The 5,946-nt window shown below is 35.7% G+C and overlaps 1 long non-coding RNA gene across 1 annotated transcript; it reads right to left on the bottom strand.

The window, feature by feature from the left end:
- Positions 1 to 237: 237 nt before the first annotated feature.
- Positions 238 to 980, bottom strand: LOC117108436. Its single transcript, XR_004445365.1, has 3 exons — positions 888 to 980; positions 410 to 478; positions 238 to 299 (listed from the first exon to the last, which is right to left on the bottom strand). It is a non-coding gene; the product is annotated as an uncharacterized LOC117108436 (long non-coding RNA).
- Between the last annotated feature and the right edge of the window lie 4,966 nt (positions 981 to 5,946).

The raw sequence follows: 5,946 nt of genomic DNA, 5'->3' as shown, positions 1-5,946 counted from the left end.
ATCTTAATGATGATGTAAGTGTATTTTTAATCATTTGATGTTTTTTATGTGTCTTGGTTTCCATCTTTTAAATTTCAAAACCTAAATTATATTTGCAATAAATATATATTTGAGTGAGTGAGTGAGTGCCCTCAATATATTTTACTAATTTCTGATGTCCAATGACCTAATGTCTCCAAAAACTTTTCAACATGGTTATAACCAGTTCTATCATTGTACTGGCCCGACAATAAAAGTCAATATTGAAATCCAGTCGTATAACCGTGTTCACTTTTCATTCGTTGAACATTTATTGGTAACTGCAAAAACAACAAGCAATAGATGCTAATAAGACATAACCCAAAAAAAGATGTATAAAATACAGTACTAAATATTTCAAGGATATATGCATGTACCCTATCTTTCTTACATAAACTGTGCTGTCCTCTCAAGACGTATCCAAGATTACTGGCTATATCCAAGATCACTGGCTATCCAGCTGCAAATAATTCAATAATCAAAGTCATGGATGGTACAGAAATTATCTCTAAAATATAATCACATAGCTGGGTGATGCAACTATTTCTAAGAGGATATATAAAATAGCCATTACCCTTTATAAACATTATAAAAACAAAGCTAGGCTAACACAACCTGAAAGTTTACTGCCTTAGGTCAAAGGTCACATCTTTGCTCACACAGCATGCAGGCTCCTACATACACATTCATGCATAGTGTATCAAAAACTAGGCTAGATATGCTCATATAGAATCGTGCCATAATAAGCACAAATATCAATAATCAATACTAAGCTACAGTGCAGCATTATCTCTAGCACATAAACATAGAGACAATTAGTTTTAATAAAACCTATGCAAGTTTTAAACTAACAATTTAACGATATTTACCTCAGAACATAAGGTACCATAACTACCGTTTTAACTAGTTGAACTGAAAGCGCCCCAAAGAGGGCTCACTTCCAAAAACTCATTAAACAACAATGTTAAAGACATTACAATCATGTATGCCTCTATATTTATTACTCATCAACTTCTCTTCTTATGACAGTCTTATGACCATCACACGACGAATCCAACTCTGCTCTCTGTCAGCGCTAGATGATGAGACTGTCTGTTGTCGGTGTCAGTCTGAATGCTGAATGGATCACCATTTAAAAAGATCTGTTGCTCGTGTATCATCACTTTTTTTCTAGAATCATGTCAGCTGGCAACTGTCGGGCTCAGTGAGTACCCGGCTTCAGATATGATAGGAATATCTAACTTAACTTGTACCAACAAAACTCAGTAATTTAAAATAATATTTTGCCATATAACTTACAATTCCTCTGTCTCTTCCTCCTCTGCTTCTTCCTCTGTCTCTTCCTCCTCTGCTTCTTCCTCTGTCTCTTCCTCCTCTGCTTCTTCCTCTGTCTCTTCCTCCTCTGCTTCTTCCTCTGCTTCTTCCTCTGTCTCTTCCTCCTCTGTTTATTCCTCTGCTTCTTCCTCTGTCTCTTCCTTCTCTGCTTCTTCCTCTGTCTCTTCCTCATCTGCTTCCTCATCCCTTTCTTGCTCCTCTTCTTCTTCTTTCTCCTCCTCTATGTCTTCATTTCTTAAAAAAAAAATACATACTAATGATCTATAATGATAAATAATGATTTATAATTACTCAAATTAATATTAATATTTTTAGGGAAAATCGAAAGCAGACCCCTCAATAATATTTTAATTTTTAGAGGAGTAGTTATTGAAAACTGTGTTCATTACAATTGTTGAATTTTACATGGCACCAGTTTACATAATTAGTTTAGAACTAGCTGCTGAAACTGTGTAGGTTCCTCTTGAAATAGTTACAAAGATTACGATTATCATTAGTGTTTATTACTAGCCTAGGTCGATAGGGAAAAAGGGAGGGGCTAAAAGAAGCATTTCTTACAAAGAATTTTCTCAAAATGTGAATCAGTATACCTAATCTTGAATTTGCATTATTTTAATTCAAAATACAGTTCTTTATATATTTTAAAATGTCAGGAGCTTTTGGGAATTCCCTCTAAATCACTAGTTTTAAACAGCCGCCCCCAACCCCACCACATTAGTCCTAACTCAGGCCTGCGGCTCTTGGTGGATGCTTCACCAAACGACCCAGCAATTAATTTTGCACTGTAGTCCTGTGGATTAACCAAGAACTAATTGCAACAGAAATAACTTTATATGTAAGTGCCAATTCGAGCCATCCAGAAGTCCCTATTTAAAAAAATTTCATTAAGGATGGTGGTGACCCCCCCCTCACGAACCCCTCCCCCGGCTCGATCGAGGCAAGCTAAAGTTATCCTTATCCCCCTGTCAAACAGCTTTGCCTCCTCAGAGAATATGTCCTACATGTAGGATATATGCCCTGATTCTGAGCCTGAACCCCCATCCCACCCTGATTACTGTCCTGTATATCCAATTCTGTTATCATAACTTACAAGTCTTCCGCCACCTCATCTTCCTTTATCTCTCTGTCCCTATAATATTAAACAACTATTGCCTGTCAATATAATGATATGAATGTGCACTTGGTTTTAACCAACTTTTCATCATGATCATAAACCAATATAGAACAACGTTCATTCCTGTTTTTTTTTTTAATGATTATAACCAGTTCCATCATGTATGCTTCTACAGTATATTCGTTACTTTCCTATTTTCTAAGATGTGATAGTAATATCTAGCTTACAATTCCTCTGTCTCTTCCTCTTCTTTCTTCCTCATCCTTCTCCTCCTCATCATCTCTCTATCCCTATAAAAATGTATAAAAATGAACGATAATTTTTAATTGTTTGGTATTGGCCTTTCGTGATTATTATTGTTTTTTACTGATTTTAAATTTCCCTACAATTTTATGGTTATGTTGTAATTAATTGTTTTGTAATTTTACTGTACTGTTCTTTGTTCGAAAGGTTGTGGGCTCCACTTGTGGTGTTATGGCGCACTGTTGCTGACGCAACCTTTGGGTCGTTTGTGCCAATGAAATAAATGAAATGAACAGATTTTCTTGATATTTTCTGTTAATATACATCGCTATGAAGAGATCATGTGAGAAACAACAGAAATTCAAAGTTATATAAATTTGCAAACCCCCTTCAGGAAATTTTTTTCTAAATGCCTAAAATACCCTAAAATCTTTTCCATTTTAGGGTAGTAATAGTATGATACAAGTTTTACAAAAAATAAAGTTCTAATAAATGTTATAATTAAGTTAAAATTTCCATTTCATCATCTTCCTCCTTTATCTCATCTACTATAATTTATATTGAAAAAAATAAGCAGTTTTGAACGGGTCAATCGAGTTAACATCAGCTGATTTGCATAAATCTGTGTATTGCTTCATGAATAGAACTAACAATAGTCTTTACAGTCTGGTATCTTTGTCAAAATTAATGCTCTGTTTAACTCTAAGATGAGTCTTACTTGGAATGAATTGCTCAGGGGCTAACTTTCTTAAATACAGTAATTATTTAAATCACCTTTGGGGCCAGGGTGCCGCGTTTTGGGTACGAGTGCTGTGGAATTAGATTTTGATTGTTACCCCGTGATGTTTAGATTTTGTCTTTGTCTAGTTGATTTTGAATATTGTGTCTGTGTGCTATATCAGATTGGTTTTTTTCCCCTACTTTTTCTAGGTAACCAACAACTGTATTATTCAATGAATTCTTCAGCTAACTAAGGATTGCATTTATTTAATTGATGCTTTTGTTAATCATCAACTACTTTATTTAATTGATGCTTCAGCTATGACACTGACACTCTTATTATTTCAAATGATACAAAAGCATACTATTTGGTATATGGAAAACTGTGCAGCTGAATTGAAGTACATCCTCTTTACATTATTCAGGCACAAAGGCATTTTGGGACGTTACAACATTGCATCCCATAGTAAACATTAGTCTATTGGTATATTGTAGTAATGCCCCTACTTTGCCTATTTTCATCAGTTGATCCGAGATGAAGATTCACATCCTGAATTCTTGTGAGTACTGGAAGCAAAGCAAACTTCATTGTCGCTGTTTGGTATTTATTGGCTGATTATTAACTACATAATTATTTGTGTTACTTGGAGAGGAACATGGTCTAATTTAGTTAAAAAAAACTTGACAGCTTGAGTACAAAATTGAAGATTGACATCATCAGAAGTACTGTAATGGCTTACTAAGTCACAATAAACAAGATGATTTAGTTTTAACAACAATAACAATCTAATCATCATTTTGATATTTTTACAAAAATTTATAATTAATGATAATTAGAATAATTTTAATATTGATTAAGCACATTTGGCTAAAAGTTTCTGTGCACTTTATAAACAGAACTTGTATTTAGACTAGAAAGACGGTAAAATTGAAGTTAGCACAGCCTTTTATATTTCCATCTATTTGTATACTAACACGTACCAGCCTCTTTCCTACGAAATAAATATCCCAGGTAACAAACCCACATGGGGCCCATATGCAAAATATCTGGGCAAAGTCTTATGGGCTACCCCATATTATTCCCTTATGGGACCCGTCTAGGCAATCACATATGGGCCTTGCCCATGTTTTACCCATATGGAGCTCATATACCAAATATATAGGCAAATATATATGAGAATGCCCATATTTAAAGTACATGGGCCCCATATGATAAATACCCGGGCAGATAAATATGGAAATGCCTACATTTAATCCGCATGGGGCCCATGTGCCAAATATCTGCGAAAATACATATGGGCATGACCATACTGTATTTATCTACATGCTGCCGACATGTCAAAGACCTGAGTAGTTGAACATGGATGCTCGTATTAATTTCGTATTGGGCCCATGTGCCAAATATCTGGGAAAATACTTATGGGCATGGAAACATATAATATACATGGGACCCATATGCCAAATACCTGGGCAAGTAAATATGGGAAGCCCATATTTAATCCAAATTCAGCCCATATGCCAAATATATAGGCAGTTACTTATGAGCATGCCCATATTTAATTTGCATGGGACCAATATGCCAAATAACTGGGTATATAATTATGGGAATGCCCACATTCAATCCACATGGGTTAGATGTGCAAAATATCTGGGAAAATACATATTGACATGCCCATATTTATCTACATGGGGCCCACATGCTAAAGACCTGGGTAGTTGAACAAAGGTATATATCAATAGTGGATCAGAAGTAATTCAACGCACAATGGAAATACTCTTTGAAGGATATCCTTGTGAGATAATTGTGGATGTCCTGCTAGTCACTGGAAAAGATCAAGACGAGCATGACAAGAATTTAGAGGAGGTGCTACAGAAAATTCAAAAGGTTGGACTCCGCTTGAACAAATGCAAGTTTCGACAGAGTCAGGTTTCCTATGTTGGACACCTTCTAACCGACAATGGTATAAAACCTGATCCTGAAAAGATAAAGGCTATATGCGAGATGCCAGCTCCAAATGATACACAAACTTTAAGCCGTTTTCTTAGTATGCCAAACTATCTTTCAAAATTCATACAGAACTTTAGTGAAGTAGCAGCACCCTTAAGGCAGTTGTTACACAAAGACACGCAATGGTGTTGGCAACCACATCAGCAGGAATCTTTTGAGAAGCTTAAAAGTATGATAACAAGCCCACCAGTCCTTGCATATTACGATGTGACCAATCACTTAACCCTTACATGCGATGGATTCCAGTATGATTTAGGCTGTGCATGCCTCCAAAATGGTAAACCAATAGCATTTGCCTCACGAACAATGACAGAAACCGAACAGCGCTATGCACAAATAGAAAAAGAGCTGTTAAGCATTGTGTTTGCAACAAAGAAATTCCATCAGTACATATATCGGAAACAAATAACCATACAAACAGACCATCAACCACTGACAACCATTGTAAAGAAGCCACTTCACAAAGCGCCAGCTCGTCTGCAGAAATTACAAATGCAGTCACAAAGAT

The sequence above is a fragment of the Anneissia japonica genome, unplaced genomic scaffold, assembly GCF_011630105.1.
Source record: "Anneissia japonica isolate Jap-2015-1 unplaced genomic scaffold, ASM1163010v1 scaffold5324_len57667_cov147, whole genome shotgun sequence".
NCBI classification, from domain to species: domain Eukaryota; kingdom Metazoa; phylum Echinodermata; class Crinoidea; order Comatulida; family Comatulidae; genus Anneissia; species Anneissia japonica.
The sequence above is the reverse complement of the archived record's forward strand: the minus strand, read 5'-3'. Positions and strand labels throughout refer to the sequence as shown.